This window comes from Callospermophilus lateralis, unplaced genomic scaffold (assembly GCF_048772815.1).
Source record: "Callospermophilus lateralis isolate mCalLat2 unplaced genomic scaffold, mCalLat2.hap1 Scaffold_65, whole genome shotgun sequence".
NCBI lineage: Eukaryota > Metazoa > Chordata > Mammalia > Rodentia > Sciuridae > Callospermophilus > Callospermophilus lateralis.
This window is the reverse complement of record NW_027514826.1, coordinates 3,738,289-3,756,343: the sequence shown is the minus strand read 5'-3', so window position 1 is coordinate 3,756,343 and position 18,055 is coordinate 3,738,289. Positions and strand designations below refer to the sequence as shown.

The window sequence follows — 18,055 nt, the reverse complement described above, 5'->3', positions numbered from 1 at the left end:
CAACCTCTGCTCATCTCTTAGCTTAAAGGAAGAGCAGGAAGGAATCTGTCACCAGCTAGCTGGGGAGCATTGCTTTCTCTGGAATCATGCTTAGTACCACCAAACTTTATCAGCTACTGTTTGTTTCCTCCCCCAGGAACCTCAGGTCTTTTCCCAGATAATGTGGATAAATACAGCCTGGCCCTGAGGCTGTATCATCTGCTGCTCTACCTGTACTCCTACTATATACAAACCTAGCAAAACCATCATGGACCATAGGAGGGGCACACAGAACCCCATTCACGATCTGAGTAAGAATGTATCAGGACTCCAGAGTAAAAATGTATCAGGACTCCAGAATGTATCAAATTGCTTTTTCTACCACTTTCTACACCAGGGGATATTCATTTCACCCTTTTTAGCTGTGTCTTATGATGTAAGCTACTTGAAATTGTGCATGATACATTAATCACAATATCTAAGGATTATAGAGAATATATTCTTCTAAGCACTTTTTCTAACTCCTCTTTGCAACCCTGTGAAGTATGTTGGTAATACTCCACTTGACAGGAGGAAAATCTGAGCTTTAATACATTAATTTGTGGGCTGGCATTGTGGCTCAGTGGTAGAGTGCTTGCCTAGCACAAGTGAGGCACTGGGTTCAATCCTCAGCACCACATAAAAATACATAAACCAGATAATGATATTGAGTTCATCTCTAACTTAAAAACTATTTTAAAAATGTCTCTAGTAAGACTCTAACTCACACAAATATGCACATCAAATGTCTCTGTGACTTAAAACTGCTTCCTAGCTGGGCATGCCTGTAATCCCAGCAGCTCAAGAGGCTGAGGCAGGAAGTTGGCAAGTTCAAAGCCAGCCTCAATAACTTAGCAAGGCCCTAAGCAAGTCAGGGAAAACCTGTCTCTAAATAAAATAAAAAATTGACGGGGCTGGGATGTGGCTCAGTAGTTGAGTGCCACTGAGTTCAATCCCAGGTACAAAAAAAAAAAGAAAGAAAGAAAAAGGAAAAAAAAAAGAAAAAAAGCTGTTTTCCAACTCCCTTCCTCTTAGGTAGTGAAAAATTTCACATGTATTAGAGATAACTTTTTTCCCACTTGAAAAGTGGCTGCAGCATCCTTCAGAGCAAAAGTACTTCACCTCCCCAAAAATGTGCAGGCATAAACTAGATTCACTAGGAATCTGTGCCTCAATGAAACCTGAGGGGGAATGTGATCATACTTTCCAATTCACAAAATGTTTTTATGTCATCTGCACAGTCAAATGCAAAGAAAAAAAATGAGGGTTATCCACACAACAGACAGCAGGCTTTAGTGTGAAAATCCCAGCTCCTATCCCTGCCCCCCCCAATAAAAATTTATGGCAAGAACTTACATCAGAAACTGCAAGATTCTTGCTGAAACTGTATATGCTAACCATGGACAAACTGTGAAAAGTGATGACATGTTTAACCATTTGCTTGAAAAGTCACCAATCTTGTTTGTGTTTACCAGTGGCTAATCTGCAGGTTACATCAGCTGAGGTCACATTGACTTTATACACCCATGTGTAGAAGTGGAATTAAAAAGTTACATTTAGCTGGGTGCAGTGGTGCACCCCTGTAATCTCAGCAGCTCTGAAGGCTGAGGTAAGTGGATTGCAAGTTCAAAGCCAGCCTCAGCAACTTAGTGAGATCCTGTCTCTAAATAAAATAGAAAAGGGGATGGGGATATAGCTCAGTGGTTGACTGCCCTTGGGTTCAATTTCAGGTATAAAACAAAACAGAAAAAAACTTGTTTAAATATGTGGATTGATAAAATAAAAACAACAATAATTCTTCATCTTTGAAGAGGGGAGAATCTTTGTAAAAATGCTAAGCAGAGTGTTTGTGAGGGGTGAATAAGAGGGGATTTTCTGGCTTATCAGACCACAGTACAATTCTGCTCAGAAATTCATTTTACCAATTAATTAAGAGATGCTCAGATATTGTGAAAACAATTTCCTAGAAATGGATATCAGAGAAAACAGGTTTGTAGCTGTAACTCCATTCCACTTCTTTGAGGCACAAACTTCTGGTACATTTTCTCCAGGACAAGCACTACCTAGCATTCCAGCTTTTGACAAAATGATTCCAATTCTCTTTATGACTATGGAATTATAGAAGAAGGGAATCAATAAATCTTAAGTAATATGCCAACAGGTCATGATCAAGTATAATAAGTTCCTGTCTTCTATTTCAGTCTCAATTTATGTTAGGTTCTTAAAAAGTGTTTACAAATATTTGTTTCCAAGCCAAAGGGACATGACATAAGCCCCCCACCCCCAGCTCCATCTGTTGGTGGTAGACAGAGTCTTAGTTCTGTGGCAGGCTTGAACGTTTCTTCTTTATAGGATTCATGATATTCTGATTGATATATTTCATTCAGGGTACCCTCCCCTTGCATCCCTTCAACTCTCCCTCTGACCCCTTTGTCTATACTACAGTTATGGTATATGCAGTTTCAAATATACCACAACAAAACCCATTATTCTATATAATTAGCATACACAAAAAATTCCCCCTTTAGAGGGGATTGAACCCAGGGACACTTAACCACTGACCCACATCCCCAGCCCTTTTCATATTTTATTTAGCAACAGGGTCTCACTGAGTTGCTTAGGGCCTTGCTTTTGCTGAGGCTGGCTTTGAACTTGCAATCCTCCTGCCTCAGCCTTTAGAGCCACTAGGATTACAGGTATGCACAACCACGCCTGACTCGGAACTATAGTTTTTAGGAGAGGGGTCAAGGTACTAGAGTGCATGTTACAAGAGCAGCCCCTTGTTCTTCTTTTGATGACATACTTCAGTGTGCTCTCATTTCTAGCAGCCCTTACTTGCAAGGCTTTATGGAATCAGCCAAGTTTTGACGAAGCCGTTACCTAAAGTCACCACCAAAAGGGAAAGGAAAAAAAATTCCAGTGTGCTCTTTGCATTCCCAGGATTATCCCTTGCTCTGTTCCATGTGTTCTCTGGCTGAAAGGCTGCCCACAGAGCAACCTGCTTTATAATTCAGAGACTGGGGAGGCTTCAAGTTGAAAGTCACATATTAACAAAGAGGATTTATCTCATCACTGCAGCCCAACAGATGCACACAAACTTCATACATACTGCAGATGCTATAAGTGTGCTCCCAATTTGCTTTTTTGCTATTGGTGCCTAATGGAGAGTAGAAATAATGCCACCAATATTCTAGGGTCACACTACCTAAGGATTCAAGCAGGCTGCTGGGCTCCATCTCCAATGATAAAAGGATGGGAAATAAGGAGGAGAGAAACATTCTGAGCCTGTGCTGTCTAATCTCTGCCACAAAACTTCAACCCTGCCATCAGCTGCAAACACGTATGGGCACTGGAGATCCAGTGAGATACTGTGATATTCATTTACTTGTGTGTGGGAAGGGTGGATGAAAAGCTGCACATATTTAGAGTTTCAACAATAATTTAAAAAGTGGCATGACATCCTTGGAAAAAGAACTCCTTGCCTCTAAACTTAAAAGACATGGGAAGACAATTGCTTAGAATAAATCAATTTGGATGGGTACAGCCACTCTGGAAAGCAATATGGAGATTCCTCAGAAAGCTTGGAATGCAACCACCATTTGACCCAATTAAACCACATGGTATCTCATCAAATAGTGTGCCCCCAGGCCTTCCCAACCCCCATCAGGATCAGCAAGCTCTCTCTTCCCTTCTATGGCACTTACTGGATTATGCCATGATGAAGTACTATGGGACTCCCCCCAAACATACCCATGTACTTGAGCTTAAACACAGGGACACTCTATGAGCTGCATTCCCAGTCCCTTTTCAAACTTTATTTACATACAAGTTCTTACTACGTTGCAAGGGCTGGCCTTCAATTTGTAATACTTCTGCCTCAGCCTCCTGAGTGACTTGGAAGACAAGTGCCAGGGCTCCTTGCTGGTGGCTAGGGGCTTCTGTCCTCTACTGAAAGAAGTTTCCGGAGGATGAGGATCAAGATTTCCCACAGGGAATCATTCTTCTCTGCATCTACTTATGACATTACCATATTCCTTGTCCACTAGATTTTCTGGGAGGCACCAGTTGAGAAGAAGATTGAGTGTTCTGAGAAAGGGAAGAGCAACAATGTGGATGCTCAGGCTCTGCTGGCCTCCTGAGCCTCACAGGGCACTCTTCCCTGGAGTACTGTCATAGGAGGTCAGACCTCTCTTTAGCCTCGGCACTAGTGGCCCTCACCTAGGGGTCTCACTGACTGATCCCTTTATCCCCAAGATGGAGTGTTTCAACTGCATCTGCTTCCTGCAGCCTTACAACACCTCCCATCTGTATGTCTGTGGTACCTACGCCTTTTAGCCCAAGTGCACCTACATTGTGATTGCTGCCCCACCCTGGCTGCCTGCCACCCTGGCTTCCAGTATGGGGTCCTGCCCTCATGCTCATCCTCCTTCTGCCTCTAGAACATGCTCACCTTCACTTTGGAGCATGAAGATTTTGATGACGGGAAGGGGAATTGTCCCTATGACCCAGCTAAGGGCCACACTGGCCTTCTTGTAGGTGAGTGGCTGTGCCTGTTTTGGGTGAGTTCCTTGGAACTTGACACACTCTGGGTGTCTACATCTTGTTTATGGCCTGACTGTCCTTCCATTTCCCAGAGATGGTGAGTTGTACTCAGCCACCCTCAATAACTTCCTGGGCACCCAGCTTGTCATCCTCCAGAACATGGGGCCCTATCACCCCATGAAGGCAGAGTACGAGGCCTTATGGCTCACCAGTGAGCAGGGAGAAGGACTGAGGAAGCCCAGGGTGGGAAACCTGTGAGGTCCTTGTCACCTCATGACTGAACCTCCTTGCCTTGCTGCAGGGCCCCACTTCATTGCCTCTGCCTATGTCCCTGAGAGTGTGGGGAGCATCACAGGGGATGACGACAAGGTGTACTTCTTCAGTGAGAGGGTGGTAGAATACGACTGCTGTACCAAGCAGCTGCAGGCCCAAGTTGCCTGTGTCTGCAAGGTATTGAGCCCCCAGCATGAGCCCTGGGAACCCTGTGGGCTGGGCATCGGCTGACCCACTGCATCTCCTTGATATCTGCCAGAGTGACATAGCCGGTGCACACACACTGCAGAAGAAGTGGACCAAATTCCTGAAGTCACAGCTGGGGTGCTCAGTGCCCAACCAGCAGCTCTATTTCAACCAGCTGCAGGCTGTGCACACCCTGCAGGGTGCCTCCTGGCACAAGACCACCTTCTTTGGTGTATTTCATATGTGATGGTGAGTTGGGCAGGAATGCTGGGGTGGGGATGAGCAGGTGTTCAGGTCAAGGGCAGTATGTGGGTGGGAGGGCCTGAACCATGCTGTCCTATAGGGACATCCAAGTGGTCAGTGTCTGGAACACTGAGTACTTGCCCGTTTTAAAGGCCCCTGGGGAAAGAAGGCAAGGCCCTGCCTGGTGGCACCTTAGATCTGCCTGCTGGTATATTCTTCTGCCCATGAGCATTTTCTGCTGATCCCTACATTCCTGCAATCTCTGGAGCTGGGGTGAGATGTTAAGGTGGGCATTGGACCTGACCCTTGAGATCCCTCTCTCATTGCAACAGGGGTAATGTGGACCTTTCCTCAGTCTGTGAGTACCAGTTGGAAGAGATCCAGTGGGTGTTCCAAGGTCCCTACAAGGAGGAGGACATGTTGGGGAACCAGCAGGTCAGGACCAGAGCACCACTGGGGACTAGGCAGAAACCAACCCTGGGTTGTTTGAGGAAGTGCAGAAGTGGGGTCAATACACTGACCCAGTACCCAGCCCCCAGCCTGGTTCAGTGAGTCTTTTGGGCAGGAAGTGTTCCCTGTCAGTTCCAGTGGCCTCCCAACAGCTGATAGCTCCCCTGTCCATACCCCTACCCTCACAAGTGCATCAACAAATGGCACCATCACCATGGTCACACCAGTTCTCTGGAGCTGGCTGACAGAACCCTCATCTTCATCAAGAAGCACCCACTGATGGACAAGCAGGTAGAGCCTTCATGGGGCCAGCCCCTGCTCATGAAAACACCAACTTCACCCACCTGGTGGCTGACCAATTTACAGGATTTGACAAAGCCATCTATACACTGCTGTTCATTGGCACAGGTAGGTAAGCTCTTGGGTGTGTCTGGGGCTGGGAGACACCCAAGAGCCTCATTCCCTGTCATTGACACTCCCTTCTCCAGACTTTTCCAGGAGATGGCTGGCTGCTCAAGGCTGTGATCCTGAGGCCTGGGGTCTACCTGATTGAGGAACTGTAAGTGTTTGATAAGAAAAATGTGGAAAGCCTTGTGCTGTCACCAAGCAAGGTAGCTAATTAGACTCCATGCACTGCCATTGCACCCACTCCACCATCCCCAAATCAGGTTGGCATGGTTGGCCAGTTCAGCACACCTAAGTAAGCTCAGGGCAAGCCTGGGAAGTCAGGGTGTGTGCTGACATGATTGGCACTCCACAGGAGCATTATGTATACCCTGGTCCCTGCAGGGCTGCATTCCCAGAATTAGTCCTGGAGAAAACTCATGTTTTTTTTTTTAGACACCTCTATGTGGGTCCAGGACTCTGCTTACAGCCTCCTCTCTGATCCTCTCCATACTCACCAGACTTCCCCAGCTTTGACATGTTTATGGTGCCCTCCCAGCATTGGTTTCTCCCTAGTCCCCAGTGGTGCACTGGGCCTGACCCGCTGATTCCCCACCATGTCCCCTGAAGTGTTGTCTTTTTCCTTAACTCTCATACACATTTGCAGCATCCTCTGGATGATGATTTGTTTGCCTTTTGCAGCTATTATCACTTAAAATTGTTTCCCAGCACATGGAGTAATAGCAGAAAGAATATGGGGTTGTGTAAACACTCAGATTGGCAGTTACCATTCAAACAGAGAACACCTTATGCTGTGCTGGTGCTATTGTGAGAGCCAAGGGCACTGGAGGAAAATGTTTCATGCCTTCTGTGTGTATAGCCTCCCTGTTTTCTTGAGACTTGCACCTTCCTTTGCAGTGCTGTCTTCTGCCTCTTCTTCACATGGGCACCTCTCATGCTTGTGCTTATTGGAGTCTGAGCAGCCCTGGGATGCATGTGGCCCTACCAACCCTCTCACTCCTCTTCTCCCACAGAAGCTTCTCTTTGCTGGCTCCTGCTCTCAGTTGGTCCAGCTGCCCCTGGCAGACTCTGTGAAGTACCACATCTGTGCAGACTGTGTCCTTGCGCGGGACTCCTACTCTGCCTGGAGCATCAACACTAGTCACTGTTTGTCTGTGGCCAGCTACTCTGGGTGAGCTGGGTTCTGCAAGGGCTGGGACCAGGAAGGTGTGTGGATACGGTGGTTGGAACCACGCTTCTGACACCCCTTTCCTCTGCCAGATCTCTACTTGTTCAGAACATGGGGATCTCAGATACCAGAGGCTTTTGTGACCTTCATGGCACTAAGAAAGGTGAGCTTTTTTGTGTTCCCCTCCACTCCAGATGGGCTGTGGTCCTTAGGTGGATTTTCCACATCACACCTCCCTGGCCCTTGGTCTCTTGCACTGACTCTGTTACCTTCTCTCTCTGTTGCTACAGTCAGGTGAATGCTGAAAAGCATCACAATGGTAGTGGGCACAGACTTGGTACTTCCCTGTCCCTCTCCTCCAAGTTGGCCTATGCCCGCTGGATCTTTGAGGGCCAGGACCTACCTGCAGATGAACCAGGCTCCATCCACTATGATGCCCATCTCCAAGCCCTGGTGGTGATGACTGCCCAATATCACCATGCTGGGGTCTACAACTGCTTTTCAGAGGAGTAGGGGACATGGCTGGCTGTTGAGGGGTATCTTGTGGCTGTGATAGTGGGCCCCTCAGTGACCTGGAGGTTCAGGCCCCCATGGAATACCTATGGCTTATGTGGCTGGCTGTGGTTGCCCTGGGGGCTCTGAGCCTGGTGTTACTGGTTTTTCTGGTTTGGTCACTTTGCCAGCGGCTTCAGGAAAATCTGGAAAATGATATCAAGGCAGCAGAGAGGACCCTATTGTACCCGCTGGAGTTGCTCAAACATCACATCAGTCCCCTTTCCAGCTCAGAAACAGAAGAGTAATTTTGAGATCCTGTTGGATACTAGTAATTGGATGGCCCCTCTAGATTGTGCCTGGACATGCTGGGGCCAGCTTGGAGTTGGGTCCCTATCTGCACCTCCTGGCAACCCAGGCCAGCCCCTGCCTTCTTGAACACCTCTTTCTAGGGCCCTCAGGAGCGGGCCTAAGGGCCTGTGATATTGTTTAGAGACACTTTTGGTTGTTAAAATGGCAGGTGTTGTCTACATCCTTTCATGCCCAGGTCAGCTCCCACCCTAAGGACTGTTCTGGCTCAGAAGTTCAGTTGTGCTGATGTTGATAAAGAAAACTTGCCTGTCCAAAGCAGGGCCCTTCCTCTCCAGATTGCTCTGACACACGTCTCATCTTGCTCTCCTCAGAACACTGTTGTCACCTGACTCCATTTTGTTTCTTTGTTTATGTATTTTCTAATTCCACAATGATAAAGATCTTTTTCAATTGTATTGTGTGAATTATTCCTCCTTCAAATGATACCTTTTCTCTGGGGTCATTTTGCTTTATTCAGATGTATTATTTTTTGTACTGGGGACTGAATCCAGGGTTGCCACATCCCAAGCCCTTTTTTTTATATTTTACTTACAGACAGCATCTCCCTGAATTCCTTAAAGCCTCACTAAGTTGCTGAGATTGTCCTTGAACTTGCGATCCTCTGCTATCAGCCTCCAGAGCTGCTTGGATTACTGGTGTGCACCAAAATATGTGGTTTAATTGTTTAATAACAGCTTAATAGTTTTTATTTCAGGGAGAAAGCTGTCCTTTCCTACCCCTACTCTAGTTATAATTTAACTAGTCATAAATCTCTAGAATGACAGGTTGTTGTTGTTGTTCTTGTTCAGTCCTTTGGAAATCTCTTTTATCTGCTTGTGTCTGCAGCAGTTGTTAAGTCTTCTGTTAATCTGATTATTGATCTTTGATGCATAATGTTCTTTTGGGTTTCTTTTAGATGTTCTCTTTTTTATTTATATTTTAATTATTATTATTTTATTTTTGGTTTTTGGTACTGGGGATTGAACCCAGGGACATTCTAACCCTGAGCTACATTTCCAGAATTTTTATTTTTTATATGGATTCAGGTTCTCACTAGGTTGGTTAGGGCCTTACTAAGCTGCTGAAGCAGGCTTTGATCTCCAGATCTTCTTGCCTCACTCTGAGTCATTGGGATTACAGGCATTCACCACCACACTCAACTTAGACTATAACTTTAAAAAATTGGTATATTGTAAATATACATAATCATAAAATTCATTATGCCACATCTGTGCATGCCCATAATTTAGTCAATCTTGTATATAATATTCTTAACTTGGGATTTTTTCTCCCTGGGTTTAATGTAGATTTCAGTCCTATAACTCCAAGTTGATAAGTCAGTGTGTCTGATTTTGTGAGGGAGTTTCTGCTGCTTTTATTGTCTTTGTACATCTATTCAAATGGTCCCTTTTCTCACTTTTATGTTTTGTTCATTTGTTACCTTATCAGGGAGGCCATCCCTGCCCACTGCATTATAGCCCTTCACTGACTTCAGAGCACCTAGCACCACCATAATATATACAAACACACACACAGTTTATGCACACAGATATATTTCAGACTAAGCATATATTTATGTATAAGATACACACATATGCATTATTCTTACCTTTCCATAAGCTCCATGTAAGCTCCATATAGTATCATGCTGGCCTGTAATCTCAGTGACTCCAGTGTCTCAGTGGGAAGATTGCATGCTCCAAGACAACTTGGACAATTTAGTGAGGCCCTGTCTCACAAAACAAAAAGGGCTGAGGAGTAGTTCAGTAGAAGCACACCCCTGAGTTTATTACATTAAACAAGTTTCTTTAATTTTTCAAATGATTATTTGCCTAAATCTATGAGTTGGAGGTAAATATTGATATTTAGTATTTTATACTCATTTGGGAAGATAATTCTTGACTCTTATTTTATAAGTCAGAAGAAAGAAACCAAGCTTAGCTTTTCAAAAATTGGTTACCCTGACAAAAATAAAATTCTAAACTTGCACTTGCTTCCATTCCCCGAATAATATAAAAGAATTGATTTTACAAGAACTACAAGAAACCTGAAATTCCTTGAAGCACTAGTTTAACAAATTTATCCCCACAATAATTCTGAAAATATTAATTTAATTAAGGCAAATAATTGTGTCTTGTCAAATGGGAATATTGGGCCTCTGTTTGTTTATTGTTTTATATTCCAAGGGGCTTCCCAGAAATGTACCAATTTAAAATCTTGTTAATTAGCCATTATTTAATGAGATTAACTATCATTATTTTGGAATACTAAGTATAGTGAAAATAATAGCTGAAGAATATAACTATGCTAAGCAATCAATAACTTGGTTTATTTATCCTAACAACAATGTAAATTTTATAAAGAAAGACAAGAATTAAAAAAAAATGTTTTTCTGTTTGTTTTCCACAGATACATCACCATGTATCTGTGGAACACAATGCTGGTTAGTGTTCAAAACATTTATTGAATGATTGATTGATGGATATAAAACCAATCTAATCATATGGAGGACCTATTTCCTCAACATTATTGTTAATTTCCTCCAGGTTCCATTGGGAACATAGGTGCTGCTCGTTATTCCTAAAGAAATTGAGATAGAGAACTGGTTAGAAGATGATATTCATATCTTCTGAATTTACTGCAAAATAGTTTCACTGATTTACAATAGCTATATAGTGGATGAATAAAGGTATGGAAAGAAATGTTACTTGCTGAGAATGAATAACTCAAGGTGCCTTTCTTTGTTTGGGGCCAAGCTCCAGATAAGACATTTACTTTCCTCAACTAAAAGTACCATGAGTTTTTTTCCAAAAATATAATTTATGAAGTGAATAACTTAAAATTTATCAGAGTTCATATTTATCTTAAATATATGTTCAAATTTACTTCAGTCCAATCAGTATGAAACAACAAAAACTTCCACTAATTATGTGCAGATAAAATAGCCAACCAGTTGATATTTTTAATCAATAAACTCCTTGGGGATAGTTACCTATTCTTTGTAAATTTTTATTTCAATGAAAAAATTATTATTTCAAATAATAATTTCAATAAAATAATTTACCAAAAAAAGTACATACAGATCCGAAATCACTTATACTAAATAAACATTGGAAACAAGATATACCCCATAACTTTGTGTCAAAACACAAGTGATACCAAATTGACCTGAAGCAATTTACAGTTCTTATGTAACTCATTTTCAACCCCCAGCCCTATGTTGCAGCTTCACCTACCGGAGTGTGTCTTCCCCACCCCACTGGGCAGGAGCTAGTGCTGACAGTTAGGGCACCATTATATTTGCAGAATGCTTTATACCTGATCTGCCTCCACTCATGTGTTTCATGCGTTTTCCCTGTCCCCACAGAAACTGCAGGTCAAGGAAGAGTATAGAGCCACATTCAGTGAGATCAGTAAATCAGGGTACTGGCTGCTGTCAGAGATGGAACTGCAGGTGTTACTCATCATTACCAAGTGCTTTGAGGACATGAAGGTGGCTGCTTAAACTGTGGATACCAAGAATGTGGGTGCCTGAGAAGGCCAATGAGTGGGCACTGTGGGAATCTCCCAAACTAGGTAGGGCCTTGCCCCTGACTGCCCACCCACTGTTCCTTCCCCCAGGACACCCAGATTCTCATTGAGGTGCACAAGTCAGGTTATGCCCACCCTGGTGATGTGGAATTTGAGGACTTCAGCCAGCCTGTGATCTGTGCACACTCAGAAAATGGCCTGGACACCTGCTCAGATGGAGAGCCTAAGTTCCAGGGCCCTGGCCATAGTTGTGCCAAGCGCTGGCCTTTTGGCAAGAAGAGCAAGGTGGGGGCCCAGAATGTTGTGTGAGAAGACACTGAGTGGGGACAGCTGAGGCCCTAATGAGTTGAGCCCAGCCACAGGAATGCTGAGTCCTGGGCCATACTTTTCCTCTTTGCTACATTCCTGGGCTGGAGGGAAGGAAGGCAAGTCAGCAGCACATTGGCCTGGGAGTCCCCTGAGACTGAGGAGGGCAGGATGTTGTCCTGTGGCATCTGTCTGCTGATGCTCAGGATGCTGGGAGAAGATCTGCTGGTGGAATTCGTGCTGGACTGACAGTTTGTGTTCCTGTCTTTTAGGAGTGCCCCTAACCCCAGATCTCTATCCATCTGATGGATCCTTATGCTCTATAGTTTTGGTATTTTTTGTTTGTTTGTGTGTTTTCAGCATCAGATGTAAACCCTAATACCACCGGTTTATATCTTGGACAGCTCCTGACTCCCTAGTATGCCTTAGACACCTCCCACTGACACCAGCCATTCTGGTCTTCAGCCCTCTCCTCCTAAGCTGTAACCCCTGACCTTTCCTGCCTTCCACAGCCCTCTATGAGTGGCATGCCACTTTGGCCTGTGTCTGAAGACTTTCTTCATGCAAATGCCTCCTGTACCTCCTTCTAAACTGAGTCCAGAAAACCCAGTGGACTATAGCATCCCTGTTCCAGCCCCTAGACCTAATAGTCAAGGGATGTAGGAGATGGGGTAGAGAGAGGTGTGACCTCTTTCTCTGAGTCTAATGTCCTCCTTGTTACCTATCAGATTTTGTGTTGCCCTTACATGTACTTTCTGTGTGATTATGCATCTTGATTTGGGATATTATTACTATTTTTTATTTCTTTTTTGCTTTTGCTTCTCTGCATCCATACTTATGTTCATCCTTCTGTCCATCTTCATTTTCTGCCCTTGCCTCCTCCTTGCCTGTCCCTTCCTGGACCCAGCTGGTAGTCACGCCCCCCCAACCCTCTTCCCCCTAGAGGGTGTCATGTCCTTGGCCTTGCCTAATGGGTTCCCTTACCAGCTATGTCTATGATCCCTTGGTCTTATTGAGTGAGATCAGTAAGTCAGTCAATCTGTGGCTATCATCCTTCCAGATCCTTCCAGGAGGCCATGGGGGTAAGTGAGGACTGTGGGAGGAGGGATGGCACTGGCCCTCCCATCAGCAAGGTGGTGGACCCTAGGCTTGCTTCCTGCAGCCAGCTGGGTCCCACTCCTTCTTCACTCTGTCTATGACCTTGCTCCCAAGATATTTGGAAGGGGAGGAAGGTGGACTTGAATCTCAGGAGTGTGCAGCGCCTGGAAGCTTCAGCTTCAGAATCCCAGACTCAACCCTCTCTTTCCTTTGCAGACTGTGGCTTCAGAGGATTTTAGCCACTTGCCCCTAGAGCAGCAGAGAAAGCAGCTCCAGTATCAGTTAGAAGAACACAACCAGGAGCTGAAGAAGAGGTGAATCAGAGGTAGGGCCTGGCAGAGGGGCCAGGCAGGGGACTGAAGAGCGCCATTGGGTTATATTTAAAAGAATGGTGTGCTCAACAATAGAGTGCTTGCCTAGCACAGACAAAAAGTAACCATAAAATATTTACACTCAAATGCACCCAAAAATGTCACAGAGACACCAGCAGGGAGGTTTCATAGGTGATTCTTCATGTGCCTGGAGGAAACTGTTCCTTTCGCTCCCATGCAAGGATTTCTAGAAAACAGAGTGAAAGCTGCCAGCTTATTTAGAAGGCTGGGAAACCTGGGTTCCCAAATCAGTGAGCAAGAATTCAAGTCAATGAAATTATGGTCTCATTTTTCCTCACTTCTGGTTTTAGATACAAAATCCTGACAAGAAAATTTAATGATGTACTACAAAACAATACATGGCATGGTGGTGTTAGTTGGGTGCCACAGAACTGTATGCTTCATAGTAATCACAAGAGGAAATTTTGTGTTATGTCTCCTTCACCAGAATAGGAAAAGGTTGTTTTTTAAAGAAAAAAATACATAATCAATTGGGCATTATCCCAACAATGCAAACATGGTTCAATATCAAGAAGCCTTACAGTCTAATCCATCACATTAGAGAGCTAAAAGGAAATAAAAGCATATCGCTAACTTTTTAATAATTCAAACATTTAAATATTAAAAATAAAAATCTGCCAGGTTAAAAAGAAAATCTATCTATTTTGGATATTGAAAAACTATCTATTTAGATAGAAAAACTATCTATTTTGGATATTGATTATATCAGTATAATTTCAAGGACTATAACACACACACACTCATAACAAATATTAATATATTATTAGTGGCACAGAATGTTAACTTGAGGCAGCTCTGCTCATGTGGGGCAAGGAGTATATAAAAAGTCTCTGTAACTTCCCTCAATTTTTCTATGAATCTAATTTTTTCCTCTTAAAATTAAAAAAGAGAGATCCATATATCTCAAGACATAAAATAAATAGTATCTACATCTTGCTCAGAAAATCTTTAAATATATGAATACTCTAAATTTATGTATACAAAATTAATACTTAAATGAAAATTTAGATCATTGAATTATTCTGACTATGAATGAAGTTAAATGTAATATATCCTTTGTTCCAGTTATTTTACTCATAGATTTAAGTTTAGAGCAATTTTTTAAAAAGTTTGGAAAAAAACATAGACATGATTGCTTTATTTTGGCATTGTTCACAGAAATGCCAGAATTAGAGATAATCAGGAGAAGTTGGAGACAATGTTAAGATAGTTATACTGGATTTGTACAATTTCAAATGTATAAAATTGAATTATAGCTACATGAATTAAGCACAGAAGACTTATTTAGTGAGACATATTTATATTTATCCAAGTACATACATAAAACTCATTAGAAATCTGCATAAACAGAGAAGTGGGCATTAGGGATGAAGGATAAGAAAAAGGTGAGTTAGGAGAATAGCATGAGACAAAATGCAGAAATTCATGAGATGACCCCTGTGCACCTGAGATGAACACAAAAGAGAAACAACTAAAAATTTATTTACCTAAATAAAAATCATTTTACCATTTATCAATCATTTTATCCTATTAGGAAAATAAAGTATACACATTTATTTGTTTATTATTATTGTTGTACTTAAGCTGGAGAAAGAAAAGAATGAAAAGACTCTTTCTCAAGGTAACTCAGAGAGTGGAAAAGTATAAATAAAGCAATGATCATGGATGACTTCTTGAGTAATGGTTCATCACCATTTTCTCTCATTAGAGTAAATACAAGAGGAAAAATGTTAGGAAATTAAGAAAAGTATAAAATCACCCCAGAGGAATAATGCACAGTGAAAATAATTCTTCTATTTATCTCTAGTGGCAAATGTCAAAGAATTATTTTACAAAGAAGCAAAAAGGAGGAGAAATATCTGAATTTTCTTTGACGGATTTCTTTTTCTATTTTAACTTGATTATGCAGCAGAAATGGATTTCTCATTTTGAAACCAACAAAGGGTGGCATTTTGGCCTTCTCACTCTGACCTTGTGTGGATTTTCTATTTGCATATTCCATCTCAAGTGAAGTATTTCTCAGTATCAAGGACTAGATACACAGCAGAGCTGTGCTGCTCAATGTATCATCTGTTCACAATGGTTTTGCATAATGGCTCTATGTTGCTTGGAGATGTGCACTTAATTGCAGCAATCCATACAATACTCTGTAATGCTCCACACCTTAATTAGCTCTTCCACATATTAAGGGGATGCAAGGAGAGGGAAAATTCATCTAGATGTTAAAGGAGAATTCACATAGTTTTTCCTCAACTGATATGTCATAAAATATTAAATGACATTTCCTTTACTCTTAAGAACTTTTTGAAGAGTAAAGTATGAATAAATTCTATACATCTTTTGCCACAGTGGGAGGGGAATAGTTTATTTAAAACAAGGGCAAACTGAGGAAAAATTATCCTATCCTAATGTCAAATTTAATGCACGTGCTCTTTACCTTGGCTTTCAAAATTGAAAATTAGCATAGATATCTGGACATAGTATCTTAATAAGAACATCATTAATTATAATATTCTTTAAAGATCACTGTAGAGCCACAGTTGGTTTTAATTTCATATTTAGAAATATCAATTTTAGCTGTTTAATTTGATAAGGTAAAACATATAGAGAAAAAAGAGAAAAAAACCTATGATGATAACACAGAAATTTTTATTAAAAATTTCAAATTTATTAAAATTTGTCTATGCTCAATCTTTGTCAGTGCTAGATTTTTTTCTATTTTATAAAAATAAATTTTGAAACATATTTCTGATAGGATTTAAAATGCAAACAAGTAATATTAAAGATACACCAAGATATTATTGACATATAGTGTTAGCATCTCTTTGAGGCACTATATATTCTAAATAATTTTTTATTTTATCTAAGTCTCAAAACTTTATGATGTAAATATTTTTAAGCAAAATTCATAGAAAGAATCTATGGCATCAAAAAGGTTAAGAAACTTGATAGGGCATAAATACTAAATGGCACAAATACTAAATCTGGCACTGACAAAGACTGAGCAGAGATATTTAGTTTGATTCTGAGTACTGAAAGGAGAATAGCAATAAGGATGGTCAGAATCAAGAAGGACATAGATAAGTTTATATAACTTCCTGTTTTACACTAAAATGTATACTTCAAGTGAACTTCTCAAGTACATTTAGTTTGAAATATGTTAGAACTTCATACATGTCCATTGATAAATGAAATTGATAACTGAATTATAACAGAATGAAAGGTTCAGAAAAAATGGAAAAAATAGCAGAAAAGAAGTATTCAGACCATTCTTTTAGTTATTTTCCTGACATCAAATTTCTTTGTATATCATGAAGTTATGATATGATTATGATAAAATTATGATATGATTCAATCTGTTATACTAACCAAGATATAATTGCATGGATTTTATGACCTATATAAAAAAGAATTAAACTTTAATCATTTATTTCATCATGACAACAATCTTTAATATAACTTATAAAAATAGAATAAATATACTTTTGGTTCATAAGTGTGATGATTATTGGGTGTTCATGTGGCTGGTGTGGGAGATGTGCCTTGCTCTACATCTTGTCACTACATCTGCACATTACTTATCTGTTGTCAAAAAAAGGCTAAGGAAGGTATTTTATTAGGTAAATTTAAACTCCTTCCTTCTCTCTTGAGTTCTTATTTCTTTTTAATAAGTGATATAATTCCACCTTACTCTGATCTCTCCACCTGGGGCCCATGAGCCACCCTAGAAATTGTCTAAAAAGAACACAAAGAATTATCTTTCTTATTACCTTCCAATACATATCACATACTGTCCTGTTCAATTTTCAATTTAACATACTGTCTTGTTCAATTTTCAATTTTTTTATTTTTTATTTTTTTTACAATTCTAAACCAACTAAAGGATGAAGTCTAACTCTAAATAATGACATATCTGAACTTTCTTGATCTCTTTACCCTCTTCACATAATTCCAGTATATTATATTTTCACTTCCCTAAACACAATTGCTTCAAAATATGTTCAGGCCTCATATCCTGGATAAAAATTTCCAGAATAGCCCTGAAAAACTACCCTAAACTGTTTAATTATTGTATTTTGCACATAAAAGTGAACACAAATTTTTCATTATGTGGATTTACCATTTTCAGAATGTTAATAGTATTTGTATGAATGTCAATGTTAATTTTTTCTTACAAGCATAAATACCAAAAGAAATTGATAAAAATTCTTTAAAATTATTAAGGTACCAAGTAATTATAACAAAACTAATGTTTCATTTACACTATTTTTATTAAACAGATGGAAGTCTGATGGCTTTGACAAATAGAGAAGAAGAAGAAGAAGAAGAAGAAGAAGAAGAAGAAGAAGAAGAAGAGGAGGAGGAGGAGGAGGAGGAGGAGGAGGAGGAGGAGGAGGAGGAGGAGGAGGAGAGGAGGGGTAGCAGGAGGAGAGGGGATACAGCTTTAGTTTTAGGCATTTGCTGAGATTGATAATTCTAAAATCTGCAGAGCACTCCTGTGGGCTAGAAAAGAGATGATGATGTAGTTTCAGTCTAAAGGAAGTCTGGCAGCAGAATCATGCTTCTTTAGAAGAACTCAGTCTTTTCTCATAAAGCCTTC

The 18,055-nt window shown here is 41.1% G+C and overlaps 1 pseudogene; it reads left to right on the top strand.

Moving 5' to 3' along the window:
• Nucleotides 1-16,934: 16,934 nt before the first annotated feature.
• Nucleotides 16,935-17,043, top strand: LOC143390148 (small nucleolar RNA U13; annotated as a pseudogene).
• The last annotated feature ends 1,012 nt before the right edge of the window (nt 17,044-18,055 follow it).